The following is a 23,214-nucleotide window of genomic DNA, read 5'->3' as shown; positions in this document are numbered from 1 at the left end:
CCCAAGGGCCCTGTTGGAGCGACTCTACTCTACCCTGACCTGTAAGAGTGGGACCTTTTATCTGTTGCCTAGCTGGGGAGATAATCAATAGTCCAGGGAGCAGCGGATAATGAAAGAGGCCCATCGATGAGTGAGCCCTCCGCCCCCTGCAGCCCAACGCCCCTTCACCACTTAACCCCAGGGGGGCAGGGGAGAGATCTTTGCCAAAATAATCCTCCCTAGAGAGACACATTTTCCATCATATCATGCTTGTATCCACTATTACAGCAATAGTAATAGCGGTGAAGATGGGACTACAGGGATGGAATGACAGTAGTTAGACAAGCGGGAAAGTAACTGGAGGGTTGCTGGTTTCAATCCCAGCTCAGACCAGATTATCTTGTGCGAAGTGAGTCGGCAACCAGAGGGTTGCTGGCATCATGCTAGATACCATCGCCTGTCGTTGTGCCCATGAGCAAGGCACTTAACCCCCTATAATTGCTCCAGGGGCACTGCGCTGCGGCTGACCCCTTGCTTCCAGTCCCTCGTGGTATGTGGGTGTGTGTCTCGGGGGGTGGGGGTTGTGAGCATAAAGACACATTTACGTTCTCTGTAAATTAATGGACAATAAAGTACATCTTATCTCTTGTTGTTTTAATGTAAATTCATGACTGTTGAGGGACTGTGTGAGAATGATGATTGACAGGCACATATATTTGCATAGTTTTGTACAGGTGTCACTGCTCACTGTTGCACTTCCAAGTCTTTGTTGTGAGACAGAAGGGGGGAACAGGGGCCACCAATGTGCACCTACGGATTTACGCACATGTTTGCTTCTCCATGGCAACTTATTACAAGGTGCATGCTTGACATGCCTGTCATGGAGAAAGTTGATGTATCTTAAAAAACAAGAATAGTTGAACTTTACAGTTCCAGTACTTTACAGTAGGCCTACATGATATTACAGTGATCAAATTCATGCGGTTACTGTAACTGACACACGTCCTCAAGCAAACAATTATCCTAATGGCCACCAAGCCCTCAGCTCAGTCCAAGACACAGGCATAGCTAGCCCTTGTAAGCCCCTGTCATGTCCCGGCTGGCTGTAAGTGCTGCCTTGCTTAAAGAGATCTCTCTAATGACCGCTGCTTCCTGATGATCAGGCTTCCTGATGCAGACTTTCTCGCCGGGCCTGGGTAACAGCTGCTCCATGTGGAATGACACCCACCACGATGTCCCCTGCATGGGAAGCGGTCATGTCATGTCTTGTCTTAAATAAACACTCGCTGTTATGCAAAAGCACTTAACAGAAATGAATCCCCCCTCATCACATCGTTGGAGTCCAGGGGTGTTAAGATATAACAATGGCCATGGATGATATCCAATCAGACTGAATTACATGTACACTTTCATGGAGAGTCTGTTGGATTATCTGTCATTGTGGAACACATAGACTTCAGACAAAATAAAAAAGCAAGCATCAAGCTTCAAGAATTGCTTACGAATCTATCTGGTAAGGCCTGTTGGATATAATTCCAAAAAACAAGACAGACCCACATGAACATCAGCCATGCGAGGTAGATCACCTGCTGGGTATCGACAAATGATAACGATTCAATGTAGAATCGTTGGGAAATTACGGCCGATGTTCTGTGGCCAGTGGCGATAGGATGGTCACCCTCTGCGCATGGCCAATGTTTGTGTTGGAATATCTTTCCTTTAAGGGAGGACCTCCTTAATGAAGATATAGAATAAGACTGCAGTTAAACCTGATCCATCATAACAACACATTGACCCAACATGCATTACTAAAGTGTAGCACACCTGGCTACCGTTACCACAAGAACCTGGTCTCAGAATTGGCTTCATATCTGTGCGTCGACAGGAGGTTTTCTCACCTGGAATGATGGCCACTGTTTGTATGAAGTAGTGATATAATGTCCCTCCTCCTTTGGGCGCATCAGAAGATTTATGAATGAATGGTTTTATGACATTGTGGCAGGCAGACAGTGTCCTGTATCACTGAAAAGCAGAGGAGTTCAGATGGCACGGGAATCTCGCCTTGGGCATAATGTACAGTGTACCCCTCATTTGATACTCCACAGTCCACACCGAAGGGGTACTGTATTTTCTCATCCTTTACAAATGTACAGTGGGGTCCGAAATGATTGACATCCTTGATAAAGATTAGCAAAAATGACTGTATAAAATAAATACTGAGTTTATTATATGCTCCTAAAAAAATTGGAAATTGTATTCTTTTAAACGAATACAATTGCTCAGAGAAAGAGATTTTGTTCAACATGTAATACTTTTTTTCTCTCAAAAAAGTAGGTGTCAAAATTATTGACAGCACTGTTTAGGCTTGGGCAGAGTATGTTAAATGGCATTGGCACTTGGATTGGAACCGGTGCTTTGGTCAGATGCCATGAAAATAGAGCTCTTTGGCCACATACACCAGTGGTGGGTTTGGTGTCGAAATGAGAATGCATCAGCAGAAAAGAACCCCATACCTACTGGTCCTGGCGTCCTTGTTAAGGTCAACGGCATCATGAACTTTACCCAGTAACAGGATATTTTTGCGAAAAACCTGGTTGCCTCTGCCATGAGGCCGAAACTTGATCATAAGAGGATCTTAAAGCGAGATAATAACTCCAAGCACACATCAAAATCCACAAATAAATGGTTAATTGGCTACAAAATCAACATTAGTCTCAATCTCAGTCCAATCCTCGCACGGTGAGGTATTGAAAGGTATTGAAAACAGCGGTGTCAATCATTTTGACCCCTACCTAAATGAAAGAAAAAATGGTAGTACTTGTTAAACAAAATCTCTTCCTCTGAGCAATTGTATTAGTGTAAAAAAATAATATAATAATTTCCTAGTTCTTTGGAGCATACAATATAGCTCAGTAATTAAATAATTTATTTGATATAGTCATTTTTTGCTCATCTTTATTAAGGGTGTCAATAATTTCACACCCCACTGTAATTCACCTTTATTGGTTGTGAAGACATGTTTTATGGCCCTCCGTTTATGGGTCTGCCAGACATGATAGTGGTTCGTTACACCAGCAGCTAGTATGCTAGTACGACTGTACAGTAATCCTATTTCCAACTCTGCATTTTACCACACTAGTTAATATTCACATCACTCCAGATATCGAGTATCGAGTTGATCTGTCGGTGGCTTTTAAACGTTCTCCTAACTAATAATAAAACATTGTTGCCACACAAATCAGTTCATCTCAGCCCTTGGTCATAAACGTTCACGAAATGACGGTGTGTTTGCCTTTGAAGCAAACATATAGAATATATGCTGACATGCACATTCCTACTCTAGCAAACACAGATGGATAGTTCAGAGGTGTTAATAAACGCTACAAAAGCGTTAATGAAATAACTGACATTGGTGATCAATCTTCTTAAGTGGCCTATTACTGTCTGATGTCCGGGAGCAGAAACAAAGGATGTAATCCAAACAACTGCCAGTCCGTGTCTACATTGGGCTGTCAGCCTTTCACACAGCACAGCACATGGCATTTCCAGGTATTGTTTACCCTCTGGCCACCTGGTAGGGAAGACTTGGAGTGGCTGGCTGCCTGCTGTGCCTAAACCAAGTCCACTAACGGCCTCAGCCCAGTCTCTCTCCACTGCAGCCTGGTTGTGTACATTAGGGCACACGATGGAAAATGTTTTGCAATGGAAAACGCAAATTAGCATTTCTCATTGGACAAGTCCATGTAGTCTCACCCTGGTTCAGTCTCACCCCCCCCGTTGGTTGCCGAATGAACATGGCCTCGGAGTACCAAGAGGAGTGCAACGGGAGAAAGAGAAAGGTCTTCCTGGCCTGGGCTAAGAATAGTGTCTGTCAGGTGCAGTAGTGTGGCTAGATCATGTTGCCAGGACACGGTGTGAACCCATATCGCCCAGTGTCATGGGGCTGAGATCTGAACGAGGCAGGAGCTCCGTGAAAGCAAACAACACACCAGATGGTGTCCAACACAACCAATTCGAGTCTGTCGTTAACAGGGGCGGCGATCCTCTCGATCCTCTTGTTTGAAAAAAGTGCTGCAATTTTAAACCGTTTTCACTTGTAATGCTTGATATGTTGCACTGATGAATACTGCCTTTGTGCTAGTGTAATCTCTGAACTGATTAGGCCTATATTACCTTGGTAGGTCATGAGTATGGACATTTGTATGGTAACGGACTTTATTAAGCCATTGACAACATGTGAGAGCGTTCATTGATGAGGCCCTTTAGGGCCATCGTATACAGTGCGGTATCCGTCACCGTTTTCCACTTGAGTCTTCTCATTCTCGCGCTCCCTCTGACAAGGGAGCTGGCATGGGACGAAATCTTCGAGGAATGGCTGACGCCTCCTGCAAGCCTCCTCCGTAGATGTTACCGTTGTCTAAATGTCATGACTTCCCTGCCACCTTGGATCCATGCCGCAGTGTCACTACGCAGTTTGAGAGTGCCACCGGTGTGTAATTCTCAATGTCAAAACTCAAGCGTTACTCTTTGGCCTACAGCCGTTTGAGTGGCAAAATGTTGATTTTAGCCCTGTTTTGTATGGTTGGTTTGATTAACATTCTTCCTACTTCTTCCTTCATTCTGACATGCTAATTTTGAGTAGTAGAGATACATCTGAAAAGTGCATATTACTACTGACAGAGCCATTAAGATTTGCATAATTTAAAGCATAAGGCATCCGGCGATCCATTTCTCATTGACAGTAGGGAGAAGTAGAGCTTTTTCAATTGGCCTCCATTTTCCTATTCTGCATTAAATATTAATATCCATCTTGTTCGATGCAAAGGAGATGGCGCCGCTCTCTTTAAAAGTTGCTTTTAGTAATCTGCGCAGTGTCTGAGAGAATAAATGCCATGACTCATGTAAGGCATTTACTCCTGTAGTTTTATGAGGAATTCTGGTTTTGAGCAACAGCTCGCAGCTGATTCACCGCTGTATGAGTCCCTTTGTGAAATTCAGGTTTTGACTCACAGTGTTGGGCAAACGCGAGGACAAGTGCTCGATGTGTTCTGCTTCGCTGTGTTGGACGCTCTCAGTCGCATTTGACGTATAGCGGTGGGGTGACAGTCTAGGATATACTGTATTCGCCTATCAGTGCTCTATAAACTGAAGATACAGTATGTGCAATTGTATTGCCAAGATGCCTCAAAGCATAGCAACAGGGTCAAAACTATTACAAGCCCGAAGAATAACAGCCTTGCAGTCTCATTATTGAACCCAAAGGTCATCCCCCTCCCCCCAACCAGCAGCATGAGAGGATTAAGGGGCCTACAGGAAGGAGCAAGGTCATGAGGCCAACAAAACATTAACATTCCTACTTCAAATACTTTCCCCCTCAGACTAAAACCAGACTTTCCAAAAACTAGAAATGTCATGCAACCTTAACCCAAGAGGCATTTTGTTAGAGGTTTAGGCTTCTTTACCTAAACCCCAAAGCAAGGCAAATGTGAAACTACCAGAAGAGTTTTAGGTCAGGGATGTGATCAATGAACATCTAACCTTATTATTTACCTGTCAATCCCTCAGAACCCTACAAGTTCATATCCTCTCTCGCATTATTGTCCATAATCATTACCATGGCGGAAGAAATCTCACCACCGCCTCAATAAAAATAACTCCTGTCCTCCATGCTTAAGGGATTATAGGAGATTTGCATTTTCAAATTTGAATGCATCTCATTCTTGTTTCAGCAGCCTGGCAAGAAGTGAGCAGGTCTTTTGCATGCAGGGGCCAGAGAAGAATAAAATGTGACAACACCGATCGACTCTTCATGAATTTAACATGGCTCTGGCTTCTGTGAATGGCCTCCTGCTATGAGCTTATGAGACATAGCTTTACTAGTGCAGTAGGCTGTCTTTGTGGACAGCTCAGGGGAAGTGGCATTGGATATTTATTAAAGAGTGATTGTAGTAAATACACTATATATACAAAAGTATGTGGACACCCCTTGAAATGAGTGGATTTGGCTATTCCAGCCACACCCTTTGCTGACAGGTGTATAAAATTGAACACACAGCTATGCAATCTCCATTTACAAACATTGGCAATAGAAGGGCCATACTGAAGAGCTCAGTGACTTTCAACGTGGCACCGTCATAGGATGCGACCTTTCCAACAAGTCAGTTCATTAAATTTCTGCCCTGTTAGAGCTGCCCCGGTCAACTGTAAGTGCTGTGAAGTCGAAACGTCTAGGAGCAACAACGGCTCAGCCGTGGAAGTGGAAGGCCACACAAGCTCACAGAACGGGACCGCTGAAGCGAGGAGCGCGTAAAAAATTGTCTGTCCTCGATTGCAACACTCACTACTGAGTTCCAAACTGCCTCTGGAAGCAACGTCAGCACAGTAACTGTTTTTCGGGAGCTTCATGAAATGGGTTTCCATGGCCGAGCAGCCACACACAAGCCTAAGATCACCATGTCCAATGCCAAGCTTTGGCTGGAGTGGTGTAATGCTCGCCGCCATTGGACACTGGAGCAGTGGAAACGCGTTCTCTGGAGTGATGAATCACGCTTCACCACCAGTTTGGAGGAGGAATAATGGTCTGGTGCTGTCTGTTTTTCATTGTTCCGGGCTGGGCCCCTTAGTTCCAGTGAAGGGAAATCTTAACGCTACAGCATGCAATGACGTTCTAGAAAATTCTGTGCTTCCAACTTTGTGGCAACAGTTTGGGGAAGGCCCTTTGCTGTTTCAGCATGACAATGCCCATGTGCACAAAGCGAGGTCCATACAGAAATGGTTTGTTGAGATCGGTGTGGACGAACTTGACTGGCCTGCACAGTAGCCCTGACCTCAACCCCATCGAACACCTTTGGGATGAATTGGAACGCCGCCTGTGAGCCAGGCCTAATCGCCCAACATCAGTGCCGGACCTCACTAATGCTCTTGTGGCTGAATGGAAGCAAGTTCTCATAGCAACGTTCCAACATCTAGTGGAAAGCCTTCCCTAAAGAGTGGAGGCTGTTATAGCAGCAAAGTGGGGACCAACTCCATATTAATGCCCATGATTTTGGAATGAGATCAACGAGCAGGTGTCCACATACTTTTGGTCATGTAGTGTACCTTGGCCCGTGCTTGCACAGACACTTCGATCCTGCTTTGTCTTTCATAACCCTAATTGAATGGACATTCCTCTGTCACACAATCTGAAGTAATGGTGCTCTTCAGCCAACATGCAGATGTTAACACGTTGCCAAAGAGCCAGTCAGACTCCCAGCTGTCAGTCCAGTGTGTCACTCAGTCATCACACTGCCTCCCTGGAGTCCCTGGGTAAGAGAGATACAACAGATACCTGTCAATCATGAGCACAAACACTACACTGCCAAAGGACACTCTCTCCCTTAAAACTGTGTCTCTCTTTCGCTCCCTCGTTGTCCCCCTCCCTTTTCTTCTCCCTCTTTCTCTGCATGGGGTCAACTTAACAAGCTCAACACTAACCACTTAACTAATTACAACCTTATAAAAAAATAACAATATGTCAAGTTAACTATTGTCCTAGACACACTCAGATATTTGTGGTCTATTAAGACGTGTTAAGAGAAATTAAGTGCTCACCTTTTGTTCATCTTTAATTGAATTCATGAAGAGAATAAGAGTTAAGTGCATTCCATCCCTTACCAGATATTGTGCTGACCTTTTACAATCTTCTCTAGGTGTGAGATAATGCCCATTGGATGTGTCCGACATTCAGTTCTGACTATTTTGTTGAAGTGTATACTGCCTACGGCATCTTAAGATGGACAAACAGCACTATTGCTGCTTTTTCTCATTTTTCAGGCAAAGGTCTTTTAAGGGAGTACACTCAGCAAACTCTTTTGGCTAGGCGCTAGTCAAAACGAAACAAGCCTTTATGTGTAAAATAGTGCAAACTATGTCTTCTCTAAACTGGCCAAATCAAGCCAAGCTGTTAGCTTTCACCCCGTGTTACCTCTTACTTACTCTTCCTGGCACAGTGCTGAACTTGTTCGACCTCTGAGGTTTTGCAGGAGATTCAGACTGAGACCCTGTTGTTCCTTCTCTCTGGTTCTGCCGTAGCCCTTTAAACAAGCAGTATGTGTGATTACAAGCATGAATTGGGTAATCCAGTGGGCAGCAATTACCCCTCTTTATGGAGAACTTTAATACATGGGTGGACTTTGCCAGGCTCTAATAAGCCTCTCCGGGAACCAAGTCAATCCCAGATGTTTTGAAGGAGTGGGACAGGTGCCAGATTCAGGTCAAAGCAAACACATATCCCATTAGCCCAGCTGCCCGACCGACTGACTGACTGTGTTGTGAAAAAGTCTCACCCAGTTCTAATCCTTCTTCCTGGAATTGGACTGTTTTTGTTCACCAAAAAATGACACATTTTTTAACACTCTCCCATCTTTGTTTTGTAAACCTGCTATTGTAATGTTTTTTATTCTCACGACTGGCTGCTGCCAGCATTGTAGAGGTGCAAATTAATGTATTTGCCTGAAAGGGCTCCAGCTGCTGAGCAAAGCAGGACCAGATTTCCACCCAAAGATAATAATTAAAATGGAGGCCCTGCTTCTGATTCTCTCATGAAATTATGTTTATGGTCTTGGAAGGTATAAACATCCATTTGATTTAGTATTGTTGTCTGCATTAGTGGAAGATCTAGTTCCCCACTTTAAGTGGTGATTTGGAAATACAGCTAAAAGTGGTATGCCGTACACATGATCACCATAATGTTGCGTTGCAACTGGCCTGTTAGAGGATAACAGTCACATTGATCTTCATAAATCCCCCATGCATGACATTCTTTAATCATTGGAGTCATGCTCGTTGAAGTATATGTGAAACGAGCTGTATATCAGCTATTATAAACCGGGTGGTTCGAGCCCTGAATGCTGATTGGCCGGAAGCCGTTATATATTAAACGGGTGTCCTGACTCTCTGAGGTCAATAAAGATCCCATGGCACTTATCGTAAGAGTAGGGGTGTTAACCCCGGTGTCCTGGCTAAATTCCCAATCTGGCCCTCAACCATCACGGTCACCTAATAATCCCCAGTTTACAATTGGCTCATTCATCCCCCTCCTCTCCCCTGTAACTATTCCCCAGGTCGTTGCTGCAAATGAGAACGTGTTCTCAGTCAACTTACCTGGTAAAATAACGGTAAAATTAAAAAATTAAAAAAATAAATATCAGACCGTATACCACGGGTATGACAAAACATTTATTTTTACTGCTCTCATTACATTGATAACCAGTTTATGACAGCAATAAGGCACCTCGGGTGTTTGTGGTACATTGCCAATATACCACGGCTAAGGGCTGTATTCAGGTACACCGCGTTGCATCGTGCCTAAGAACAGCCCTTAGCCATGGTCTATTGGCCATATACTGTACCTGTCATGGTTCCACCTGTCACCAGAGGGCGGCAGAGACCGTCCTAGAGACATTAATGACACTCAGGTGTGTCTTATTACTCATGAGTTCCCTGTTAAAAGAGATGTGTTTTCTGGTTTCCTTTGCAGGAGCTTAAATTGTCTACCGTGCGTGCGTGCGTGCGTGCGTGCGTGCGTGCGTGCGTGCGTCCGTCCGTCCTGAGTGAGTTTTTGAGACTTTTTGTTTGTTGTTTTTCCCCAGTGTACTGTGATCCTGCGGCTACTGTTTATCAGTAAAGTATTTATGTCTATCCTTAACGATTCCTCGCCTGGTCCCTTCTCTGCAACTGGGTCCAACCACACCCCCTCGGGCCTTTGTGCTTAAATATACGCTGAGTATGGAAACCATTAAGAGCACCTGCTCTTTCCATGACATAGACCAGGGTTTCCCAAACTCTTTCCCGGGACCCCACTGGGTGCACATTTTGGTTTTTGCCCTAGCACTACACAGCTGATTCAAATAATCAAAGCTGTGTAGTGGTAGGGCCAAAAAATGAAAGTGCACCCTGACATAGACTGACCATGAGAGAAGAATGGTGCCGGAGGAGATGGCTGCCGTTTTACGCGCTCCTAACCAATTGTGCTATTGTGCGTTTTATCGTGTTGTTTGTAATTTATTTTGTACATAATGTTTCTGCCACCGTCTCTTATGACCAAAAATAACTTCTGGATATCAGAACAGCGATTACTCATCTCGAACTGGGCAAAGATTTTTTATTTAATGAGTCGTACACAAAGGATTTACTCCAGATACCAGACCAGGCCCAAATCCCCATCGCTCGCATGAAGAAAATACGCCGATACAGGGGACGCAGGTCCGGTTGCCTTGTGAGAATTTGTTGGCGAGTGGGTAACGTCTAATCGCTGGAGAATAAAATGGATAAGCTCCGTTCAAGACTATGAGCTCCGTTCAAGACAAGGGATGGTGGTCTGTGTCTATTTGTCAATAACAGCTGGTGCGCAAAATCAAATATTCAGGAAGTCTCAAGGTTTTGGTCACCTGAGGTAGAGTATCTCATGATAAGGTATAGACCACACTATTTACCAAGAGAGTTTTCATCTATATTTTTCGTAGCTGTCTAATTACCAACACAAACCAATGCTGGCACTAAGACCACACTCAACGAGTTGTATAAAGCCATAAGCAAACAAGAAAATGCTCATCCAGAGGAGCCATGGATTACAGGCAACATCCACACTGAGCTAAGGGTTGAGCTGCTGCTTTCAAGGAGCGGGACTCTATCCCAGATGCTTATAAGAAATCCCGCTATGCCCTCAGACGAACCATCAAACAGGCAAAGCATAAATACAGGACTAAGATTGAATCCTACTACATCGGCTCCGATGCACATCAGATGTTGCAGGGCTTGCAAACTATTACGGACTAATCAAATCAAATCAAATGTATTTGTCACATACACATGGTTAGCAGATGTTAATGCGAGTGTAGCGAAATGCTTGTGCTTCTAGTTCCGACAATGCAGTAATAACCAACAAGTAATCTAACCTAACAATTCCACAACTACTACCTTATACACACAAGTGTAAAGGGATAAAGAATATGTACATAAAGATATATGAATGAGTGATGGTACAGAACGGCATAGGCAAGATGCAGTAGATGGTATAGTGTACAGTCTATACATATGAGATGAGTAATGTAGGGTATGTAAACATAAAGTGGCATAGTTTAAAGTGGCTAGTGATACATGTATTACATAAAGATGGCAAAGTGCAGTAGATGATATAGAGTACAGTATATACATATCCATATGAGATGAGTAATGTAGGGTATGTAAACATTATATTAAGTGGCATTGTTTAAAGTGGCAAGTGATACATTTTTACATCATTTCCATCAATTCCCATTATTAAAGTGACAAAGGGAAGCCCAGCCGCGAGCTGCCCATTGACACAAGCCTACTAGGCGAGCTAAATTACTTCTATTTGCGCTTCGAGGCAAGCAACACTGAAGCATGCATGAGAGCACCAGCTGTTCCGGATGACTGTGTAATCACGCTCGCTGTAGCCGATGGGAGTAAGCCCATTAAGCAGGTCAACATTCACAAGGCCGCAGGGCCAGACGGATTACCAGGACGTATACTCCGAGCATGCGCTGACAAACTGGCAAGTGTCTTCACTGACATTTTCAACCTGTCCCTGGCCGAGTCTTTAATAGACCACCATAGTCAGACCACCATAGTCCCTGTACCCAAGAACACCAAGATAACCTGCCTAAATGACTACACGTCTGTAGCCATGAAGTGCTTTGAAAGGATGGTCTGAACACCTATGTAGACATTTACAACATTAACAATATCTACGCTGTATTTCTGATAAATTTGATGTTATTTTAATGGACAGAAAATGTGATTTTCTTTCAAAAACAAGGACATGTCTAAGTGACCCCAAACTTTTGAACGGTAGTGTATAGTTGACAGTGCATGTCAGAGAAAAATCAAGCCTTGAGGTCGAAGGAATTGTCCGTAGAGCTCCGAGACAGGACTGTGTCGAGGCACAGATCTGGGGAAGGGTACCAAAAAATGTCTGCACAGATCTGGGGAAGGGTACCAAAAAATGTCAGCAGCTTTGAAAGTCCCCAAAAACACAGTGGTCTCCATCATTCTTAAATTAAAGAAGTTTGGAACCACCAAGACTCTTCTTAGAGCTGGCCGCACGGCCAAACTGAGCAATCAGTGGAGAAGGGCCTTGGTCAGGGAGGTGACCAAGAACCCAATAGTCACTCTGACAGATCTCCACAGAGTTCCTCTGTGGAGATAGGAGAACCTTCCAGAAGGACAGCCATCTCGGCAGCACTCAGGCCTTTATGGTAGAGTGACCAGAGGGAAGCCACTCCTCAGTAAAAGGCACATGACAGCCTGCTTGGAGTTTGCCAAAAGGCACCTAAAGGACTCTCACACCATGAGAAACAAGATTCTCTGGTCTGATGAAACCAAGATTGAACTCTTTGGTCTGAATGCCAAGTGTCATGTCTGGAGGAAAACTGGCACCATCCCTACGGTGAAGCGTGGTGGTGGCAGCATCATGCAGTGGGGATGTTTTTCAGCGGCAGGGACTGGGAGACTAGTCAGGATCAAGGGAAAGATGAATGGAGCAAAGTACAGAGAGATCCTTGATGAAAACCTGCTCCAGAGCGCTCAGAACCTCAGACTGGGGCAAAGGTTCACTTTCCAACAGGACAACAACCCTAAGCACGCAGCAAAGACAACGCAGGAGTGGCTTCAGGACAAATCCAAGAATGTCCGAGTGTCCCAGCCAGAGCCTGGACTTGAACCCAATCGAACATCTCTGGAGAGACCGGAAAATCACTGGGAAGCGACGCTCCCCAGCCAACCTGACAGATCTTAAGAGGATCTGCAGAGGAAAATGTGAGAAACTCCCCAATGGCAGGTGTGCCAAGCTTGTAGCGTCATACCCAAGAAGACTCAGGCTGTAATCTCTGCCAAAGGTGCTTCAACAAAGTACTGAGTAAAGAGTCTGAATACTTATGTACATGTTGTATTTGTGCCTTTATATTTCTGTTTTTAATTTTTAATACATTTGCAAAAATTTCTAAAAACCTGTTTTTGCTTTGTAATCATGGGGTATTGTGTGTAGATTGAGGGAAATAAACTATTTAATCCATTTTAGAATAAAACTGTACATTTTTGGGGGAAAAGACAAGGGGTCTGGATACTTTCCGATTGCACTGTATATTTATATATATATATATAAACTCAGCAAAAAAATAAACATCCTCTCACTGTCAACTGTGTTTATTTTCAGCTAACTTAACATGTGTAAATATTTGTATGGACATAACAAGATTCAACAACTGAGACATAAACTGAACAAGTTCCACAGACATGTGACTAACAGAAATGGAATCATGTGTCCCTGAACAAAGGGGGGTTCAAAATCAAAAGTAACAGTCAGTATCTGGTGTGGCCACCAGCTGCATTAAGTACAGCAGTGCATCTCCTCATGGACTGCACCAGATTTGCCAGGTCTTGCTGTGAGATGTTACCCCACTCTTCCACCAAGGCACCTGCAAGTTCCCAGACATTTCTGGGGGGAATGGCCCTAGCCCTCACCCTCCGATCCAAAAGGTCCCAGACGTGCTCAATGGATTGAGATCCGGGCTCTTCGCTGGCCACGGCAGAACACTGACATTCCTGTCTTGCAGGAAATCACGCACAGAATGAGCAGTATGGCTGGTGGCATTGTCCTGCTGGAGGGTCATGTCAGGATGAGCCTGCAGGAAGGGTACCACATGAGGGAGGAGGATGTCTTCCCTGTAACGCACAGCGTTGAGATCACCCCCAGACCATGACAGACCCTCCACCTCCAAATCGATCCCGCTCCAGAGTACAGGCCTCGGTGTAACGCTCATTCCTTCAACGATAAACGCGAATCCAACCATCACCCCTAGTGAGACAAAACCGCGACTCGTCAGTGAAGAGCACTTTTTGCCAGTCCTGTCTGGTCCAGCGACGGTGGTTTTGTGCGCATAGCATTGCCAGTGTTGTCTGGTGAGGAACAGCCTTACAACAGGCCTACAAGCCCTCAGTCCAGCCTCTCTCAGCCTATTGCGGACAGTCTGAGCACTGATGGAGGGATTGTGCGTTCCTGGTGTAACTCAGGCAGTTGCTGTTACCATCCTGTCCCTGTCCCGCAGGTGTGATGTTCGGATGTACCGATTCTGTGCTGGTGTTGTTACACGTGGTCTGCCAATGCGAGGACGATCAGCTGTCCGTCCTGTCTCTCTGTAGCGCTGTCTTAGGCGTCTCACAGTACGGACATTGCAATTTATTGCCCTGGCCACATCTGCAGCATGCCTAAGGCACATTCACGCAGATGAGCATGGGCCCTGGGCATCTTTCTTTTGGTGTTTTTCAGTAGGAAGGCCTCTTTAGTGTCCTAAGTTTTCATAACTGTGACCTTAATTGCCTACCGTCTGTAAGCTGTTAGTGTCTTAACAACCGTTCCACAGGTGCATGTTCATTAATTGTTTATGGTTCATTGAACAAGCATGGGAAACAGTGTTTAAACCCTTTACAATGAAGATCTGTGAAGTTATTTGAATTTGTACTCATTATCTTTGAAAGACAGGGTCCTGAAAAAGGGACTAGCCAGTCTCCAGATCTCAACCCCATAGATTTTCCACCATAATTTACAAATAAATTCATAAAAAATCCTACAATGTGATTTTCTGGATTTTTTTTCTCATTTTGTCTGTCATAGTTGAAGTGTACCTATGATGAAAATTACAGGCCTCTCTCATCTTTTTAAGTGGGAGAACTTGCACAATTGGTGGCTGACTAAATACCTTTTTGCCCCACTGTAGCACATTTTAGACATGAATGCAAAGCAATGCGCTTTACAGGAAAAAACATAAATAAAAAACGGTGAAAATAAAAGCAGGAATATTTACTGCACAACAAACATAAGAGGATAACATTTTTTTTAAAGCACCCTAAGGAACAACAAAGCTAAAAGGTGTGTTTCGGCCCCCCTGAGATTCTCTCGCAGGCTATTCCAGAGACAGGGGTCATAGTAAAACTAAAGGCTGCCTCTCCATGCCTCTTGGTCCTAGGCTTTGGGATAGTTAAAAGGCCAGTGACAGAGGACTGGAGGGACTTACTGGGTACTTAACTTAAAAGCATGTCTGATATGTATTGGGGTGCACAATCGTTGATTGATTTAAAAACCAATAGAAGAACCTTAAAATGAATTCTAAAACTCACAGGAAGCCAGTGCAGAGACCTTAAAACTGGTGTAATGTGTGCTCTCTGTCTGGTCTTGGTCAGTCTCCTTGCTGCATAATTCTGCATGTTTTGGAATTGACCAATGGCTTTCTTGGGTAGACCAGACAGGAGAGCATTACAGTAACCAAGCCTGATTGTAATAAAAGCATGGATGAGACTCTGTATCAGCCTGAGATAGAAACGGCTGCACCATGTTAATGTTCCTCAGCTGGTAAAAAGCTATTTTGGTCACATTCCTAATGGGTGATTCGAAATTTAGTTCAGAATCTAAAATGACACCAAGGTTTTTTACCTGGTGTTGTATCCTTAACCGTGAATTAAAATGTACTGCCCGATTCTCTCTCTGTGCTTTGGTTCCAATAATAAGTACCTCGATCTTGTCTCTTTAGCTGGAGGAAGTTGTGAGCCATCCAAGTATTTAAATCACTAATACAGTCTAATAATTTATGTGGAGGTAAAATCCTCTGGTGACACAGAAATGTAAGCATTTCGCTGCACCTGCGATAAAATCTGCAAATCTGTGTATGCGACCAATAAACTTTGATTTTGTGTGCAATAATCCACTCCAGACTTCGTATATTTAGATCTCCCATTGTGCTTGGAAGTGATGGGTCGTTCGCGAACAGCTTTTTTTTAACAGACCTTTTTGGTGAACATCGAGAACTGAATCGCATCTGTGAAAGAGCCTTTCATTTGGCACCCTGATTTGCATACAGTCTTTTTTTTGTTGCTCCAGATAACGATTATCTGTAGATCAGTTATAAAAGATTCTCTGGAGATGGTCATTCTTCACTGCGGGAACAGTAGCTAGTGGGGAGAGAGCCTCATTCTATCCACGCTCTTTTGCTATGTGTAAAAACAAAATCAGATTTTATTTTTTGCAAGCAATTTAATTTCGTCAGGGACGTTTTTCACAATCGTCAGATATCACATTTCACAATCCTTCATAATGATAGCCAACTTTTTTCGGCATTACATTAGAAATGTACTGTTTTTCATACATTTAAGGACTTCTGAACAAAGAGCCATTTGGGAGCCTAATAAACGTCTCTTTTAGGTGAATAGAGCAAAAAGATCCGGCTCATCGAAAAGACTCGGAATGACTATCACTATTACTTGGTATATGGGAATCCTGTGGGGGCTGGAACGATGAAACCCCTTTGATTTGGGAAATGTTTGCTTCATTAAAAGCGACATGTGCTCAAAGAGTCAGGCTCATTACCCTTGAGTTGTCACAGCAGGAGCAACAATCTAAACCTCAATTTTTGAGACTTGACGAGCACAAACAGAAGCCTAATCATCATCAACACCTAGTTTTGTCTGTGGAATCTAAATGGAATCCTTGATTAAAGCACATAGGACAACCGAAACCTCCATTTTGGAGTCTTGACGAGCACCACAGATTATCCATTAAATTGACCAGATACTCAAGTGGCCGCTTTAAAAATGGAAGGCAGTCGGGAGGAGGCAAGATCAGGTGGGACCATTCAAGCCAATGAAAGGGCAGATATGCGTGTGAACAACAGGCACAATTTCCGATATAAAGTGTTTTTTCTAAAAGTTGCCGGGATGTCAGGTGGCCTACTTATGTCAGTACACTCGTAACAACCTAAGCATTACAAAACTTCTATTCGATCCAATAAATCACACGTAGCAAATAAGCCATTACATGTTTTGTCGACCAAATTCGACACTCTCTCATTGACCTCCATACAAAAACTCCTTCTTTGGTGAGTGAAAAATAAATAAATTAACGCCACCTGTTGGAGAAGACAGATTTTGGGCCCAGTTATCCCTCTCGCTTCGCCTCTTCGAGCACATAGCCTAGGCCTCATTATCAACACCTAGTTTAGTCTTAATAGTACATAGGCCAACCGGTATCTCTCCCTTGTACAAAAGAGAAATGTCCCTGTCACGATGGCCTTCCACAAAGAAATCCAAGCATGGTTATAGGTTTTCTCTGTGATAAGGCAGGGTGCTTTCTATCTGTAGTAGGTTATGCCTATAGCCTATTCTCTGTAAATTGTCTCTTGATGACAGTTGTGTTTCTATCACATGCCCTGGTGCTGGTGACTAAGGTGCTTATCTGGTACCACCAATTCATCATGCCCAATATGGTCGAGTCACAGGGAAGGATGGATCTCAGAGCAACATAGAGACTATAAATCAAAAAATTCTAATAACTTCATCAGATAAGGGGTTAATGTGTATGCCACATCAGACACAATCATCAATTGTGAACATGATTCGCAAATCCATATACTGTACTGGCAGTCTACTCTAGCCAGACTGTTTGTGAGTGCGAGAGTGTTTGTGTTTAGGTCCATGCTCTTTTTGTCGGCTTAGATGATTGCAATCAATTAAGAGCACCTGATCTCTTCAGTCCAAACTCAAGAGGTCTACCCTGAAAAGGAATCAACTAGATTACAACCCTTCTTTTTATTGAGTATTTTCCTCTTGGCCGCAGTAAAAGCTGCGTAGATTGGTGTGCTCTGTTCTGGATGTGTCTAGTGAGCAGTAGAGCACTGAGGTTACAGTGTTAGAATGGAAAGGAAGGCCTTCACATGAATAAACCAGAGGTGAGAGGCAATAGCACACACACACACGGGTATGTTCAGACACACACACACACACAAGCACACACATCATATGCGAAAACGAAGACACCCACATCTCTTTAAGAGGTGGAGATGAGATCAAAGAATCCTTTTCACCAGACTGAGCAGATTAGCTTATATAAAGAGGCTGTTCAACACTCGTTCTAATGCTTATCACATCATAGACCAGATGACTTTTAACTTCTAGAATGTGATTGTGTTTTAGTCATCTCTCTCCCCACTGGCGCTCTAAATACGGAGCTTTGTCACAAGGCAGACAAGGGGAACAAGGACAATGTGGCTAGTGTAATCTTGTCACCCTGGTACTAAAGGAAGCGCAACACACTGGAGACAGCGGACAAAGAGAGGGAATGATGCAGATGATTCCAGAATGTTTCTTTTAGGGTGCAAAAAAACCATTCACCTGATGTTACAAGAACGTTCCCAGAGCACATTTCGTCTGTTCTTTAATGGTTCCCAGAATGTTTCATTAGGGTTTAGGGAAGAGTCTGGTGGGAACATTGTGGGGACATCGCAAAAGATATGTTCCCAAAACACAAAAACGGTCGACTGTCAAACGCTCCCAATATAATTCTTACTTTGAGACACTTTATATGGTCATGATCAGAAAAGCAAAACGGATCTTAGATCGGCACTCATAGTCTTGGATACTTTGTAAATATGGACCCGGAAGTATGCCGTATATAAAGAGGATGGGGGAAGTGATGGTGAATAACCGAGTTACCAGTATTGTCCTGGGTTACTTATGTCTAAGAAGGTTAAAAAAGGAAGCATGGAATTCCTGATTGACCATAATGCCATGGCTATATACTGAAAAAAGAAGATATATACGAGAGCTTCCCTAGTGGTGCAGAGGATTAAAGACCTGGCTTGGGAACCAAATGTCGCAGGTTCAAACCCCACGTGCAGATTGTCAACATATGACGTGTCAAAATTATGGTTGTGTTCGTATGATTAAATGTCCTGTGAATGAAATAAAAATGCATTGTGTCTCTATATCACCTACAATACAGTCCTCAAATCTTTAGAGAAACATAATGGGGGTGTTTTCCAATCTGCTTTCTTATACTTTAAAGAACTACAAATTTGCATGCTAAAAATGTTGTTAAATATATTTTGTTCTGAAGACCTCCAAGACAAGTTCAAATGTATATTGCGTGAACATCAATGGAATATTTTTTCAACCTAAAACAAATATGCAAATATGTCAGTCCTAAAAACAGACATATTTCATTCTTACATTAAGGGAATGTCCTGTGCAACCTAATTTAAACATTGTATGAATGTCATCACAACTGTGCATATTTTGTGTTTTGGGAACCTATCTCTTGTAATGTACCCACAACTTAATAAAATGTTCTGGGAACCTTTTAAAGAACTCAAAGGCAACATTCTTGCAACATGTTATTGCAAGTCCAAGCACATATGAAGTTGTGTGTTTTCAAATTGTTGATTTGAGTGGTGTTACAAATAGACCGTTTTCCATTTGGGGAATGATTAGGAATCTTATGGTCTCCACTTCCCACTCAAGCTCTCCAGGCAACATCAACAGGGCTTCCTCCGTCATACAGTGTGTTTTGAGTGTAATAACGGCTCTGTGTTTTGGTACAGCTTTGGTACTACTGACTCAGGACTTAAGATCTCCCAGCCTGCCTTGCTCTCCTACATTCCATTCTTGACATGGCCTCTTAAGGAAATGAACAAGTGAAACTTGATGTCAGCTTATCTCCATAACATCTCTTCGTGAAGTTGAAAGGGACAGAGTCTTCTATTTGGACGGGGCCATTAGACTAAATTCGCAGTGACCTGTCCAGATTGTGAAGGTCACCGAGTAAGGCAGGGGGTCTTGGTAATTGGTAGTGGGTCCTGGCAATGGGCCTTTTCTCTTGAAGGAACATGAGCTTTACAATGAGACTGAGCTAAGCGATGCCAAATTCAATGTTAGGAAATGGTTTTACTTTCCATATGTCATTCAAGTTATTCCTTGGTTTGCAGTGTTGTGATGGAAGTCATTTTGTATTATTACAAACTATTTCATATTTGTTCAAAGTAAAGAATATCACTGGAATTGTTAGTTGGAAAACCAGTGAATCACAGACAAAAAGAGTGCCAAACTTCCTCTACCTCTCCACCCGTTCTTCTATATCTGCATTGCCAGGGCGTTGGGAATCACTGCTCTGTGTGCCACACATCAACAGTCATCTCCGTAGCAAAGGAGTCGAGGTACTTCTTTGATGTGGCTCTGCTTTGGTCCCAGCCAACCGTCAGAGAGAGAAGGCAGAAAACCATGGAAACAGACTACCTCATGTAGATACTCTACTGTACGGCAGCGCCACAAAGTGTGGTGTAATGCAGATTCTCTGGCTGCAGCAGTCTCAATGGTCTGTATCAAGTCTACCATTAATGTTAAGTTGACGTAACTAAATGTAGTCGTGCGGTAGGCCTACTCTGATTCGTCATCTGGTATTCAAATTGGTGTAGGAGGAGGCGGAGAGCAAGAGAAACATGAGTGGGGAGACTGAGTGCTTTGTTATTGTCAGGACCCACACGCTTACATTGTTTCTCCCTCAGACAACGGCACTCTTTCATTTGTTCTCTGCTACAGTGAGACTACAGGTCAGTACAGAGACAGAGACGCCCACTGCAGGGCCATAGATAGTGACGAGCTGACACATTGTAGAGGGCCTTAACATCCTCCCTTCCAACTCTCCCCTAAGCCTCCCTCCATTATCTCCTCTCTGTCTGACTCAGCCCACTAATTCTAGCACCCTGTCTCTAACACACACACAGAGACAATATGCTGGCCTTGTGCCACATGTGAATGAGCTTTTACTTCTCCTCATTCTGTGTGTACTGGGGATGGCTCTAGTGGTGGGTTTCCCAGGGAGTGTATCTGTAATCAGGTTATGTCCAGGGAGGTCTGAGATCAGATCTTTAGTCAACCGGACTTCGTCCCAAATGGCACCCGCTTCCCTTTTGGTGCACTACTATTGACCAGGGCCCATAGCCATATGGTTCTGGTCAAAAGTAATGCGCTATGGGGACTAGATTGTCATTTGGGAGGCAGCCCTCATGTAGGGTTTGGAGTGGAGCCGGAGATGGGCCTCCACAAGCCTATTTATGCCTACTATAATGTATAAATCATAGTCCTGAGACGCGATAGTCTGTGTCCCGTTGTGACATAGCTCTGCGGGTCGGAGACCAACGTCCGCGGGGGACGCACAGCCCCTGACCTCATACGGACAGTGTGTATTAACGGTGTGGCCTAGGGGTAACGCCCCGGGCCGGAGGATTGCGGGTAATCTGTGCTGATCACTTGAGCTCAGACAGTCACTCGCCAAGGCTTACCTGTGGCTGACTGTCTGTGGATTCCTGTAGATAGAGGTAGGATCTACTCCTCCTGAACTGCAAGCAATATAAAAATTCATGTTGTTATCGACATCGTCTTTTCTTTATCAACTTGCGAGAGATCATGATCTATTTTTTTATCCATACTAACATAACTGAAAGCTGAAAGCTGTCTAAAATGTAGCTGACCAGTTTCCTTGTTTATTAGTGTCAGGAAATGGACTGGTACAGATAATGTAAATAAACAAGCATGTAGTAAATCTATCAGACTAAATAGATATTCCAAACAACAGAAAGCCTTCCAGACAGATTTACCGAAATTACCTCTGTTATCTGATAATCTGTCTGATCAGCAAAACATCAACGTAGATGTTTGTGTTGTTTTGACGTGAACCCACCGACCTCTTCCCCACGCTTAACCCACCTCCCTTCGGCAGCCAATCACAGGCTGTTTACTAGTTTCACCCTACCATGACTGAACACCCAGCCCCTCCACCCCACCAAACACTCCGGGAGCCAAGTCCAGCACAGGGGCCTAACTGTTTCGTAACAACCAGAGAAAATATACAACAGCTCCCAAACATGAGTCCCTGTGTAGCCCCAGTAGACAGGGTTTAGCTGAGAATTCCCAGCCAGCCCTGGCTCTCCATTAGGGTCACTATGTCAGAGCACTGTGTTCCTACTTCCTGCCCTGTATTGCTCCATAATCAGTTTATCATACCTCACTGAGTAGGAGTAGAACAAAGAGAGAGAGAGATCTCCCCACTGCAGCCCCTCTCGATTAGGCCTCTCCGTACTTCGAGTAGGAGAGTATTGGAACCTCACAGCTGGTTGTGTTGTGGACAAAGCCAACAGTGTTTACAATAATGTTTTAACGATGAAATGGATAGTACAGTACACCTCAGATAATGGTTTGCTCTAGCCAGGAACATAACAGTGATATTAAAAGCGCATTGTGTGGTCACACTGTGTTGCAACCTCACTTGGGCCGAAGCAGCCTGGAAGGATACCAATGTGGCAGGCTGCTGTCATCTGGGCTGTTTATTTTTGGCAGTTGATTGGGTGTCGGCTTGTTGATTAACCGTGGCGAAAGAGGCCATTTTTAGTCCATTTATAACTGTGTGAGCTTTTTCATTTCGTGAAAATGCGCCTATGAAAATGTCTAATGCGCTACTACTATGTAATTACTATTTAACAATACGTTAATAGTTCATTCAATCATAACTTGACTGCTTATGAAGACTTAACTAGTAACTTTAATACAGGACACCCAAAACGAATGCTACACCAGATGTGTAGCTGTTTGGTGTCATAGTAACGAATGTTCTTTCTATTGCTCGGAATTCTTCGGTCTCTGTAGAGACGAACAGGATGCCCACCAGTATCTGTAAAGAACAGGTTTGACCAATACCTATGTTCTTTTGCCTCTTTGGTGTTATCTGTCCATCAGGGGGAAAGAGATTGGGATAAGTTAGCTTGTGTGTGTTTAGCTCAGGCTTTGAGCTGCGGTGTGTGACTAACTGTTCTTTGGTTGTATTCTGGGTTGAGCAGTCATCTCAGTGCTGTGTCAATGCGTACTCCCTGCTAATCTGAGGGGGAATGAATGGGAGCCCAGGGCTTGTCTGTCTCTGTCAGCTCTGCCAGACTCTGGAACACAGACGCAAACAGTCCTGCCGCTGTTTCCGCTCCGAGTCAGTCTGGCCTTTTCCCTGACTCAGTGTCCTCATAAGTCTGATAGCAGCACATGCTCCCGGCAGCCGGCTGCCCTCCCCCTCCATCTCTCACATATCTTTCCCTCCCTCACTCTCTGCCTCTGTCTTTATCTCATTTTCTGGCTCACCCTCTCCCAATCCCTCACTCCCAATTTCTCTTTCTCTCTATCGCTCATCTCCCAATCCCCTACTCCCAATCTCTGCCTTTTGCTCTCTGTCCCATCCCCCCCTTGTCTCGCTCTTTCATTAATCCATCTCTTCACTCTGACAGAATCTCTGATCCTCACCCCCTTGTCTTTTTACATCATCCTGACACAGATGGTCAGGGGCATAAGGTTTTTAGTAGTCAGACGTTATCAGTG

General features: G+C 43.9%; 1 protein-coding gene across 1 annotated transcript in view; it reads left to right on the top strand.

Moving 5' to 3' along the window:
* The window catches only part of LOC139531917 (nuclear receptor-binding protein 2-like), a 49,225-nt gene that overhangs the window by 7,636 nt on the left and 18,375 nt on the right, over window positions 1-23,214 (top strand). The gene's annotated exons all lie outside the window — the stretch shown is intronic.

The sequence above is a fragment of the Salvelinus alpinus genome, chromosome 10, assembly GCF_045679555.1.
Source record: "Salvelinus alpinus chromosome 10, SLU_Salpinus.1, whole genome shotgun sequence".
In the NCBI taxonomy this organism is placed as follows: domain Eukaryota; kingdom Metazoa; phylum Chordata; class Actinopteri; order Salmoniformes; family Salmonidae; genus Salvelinus; species Salvelinus alpinus.
The sequence above is the reverse complement of the archived record's forward strand: the minus strand, read 5'-3'. Positions and strand labels throughout refer to the sequence as shown.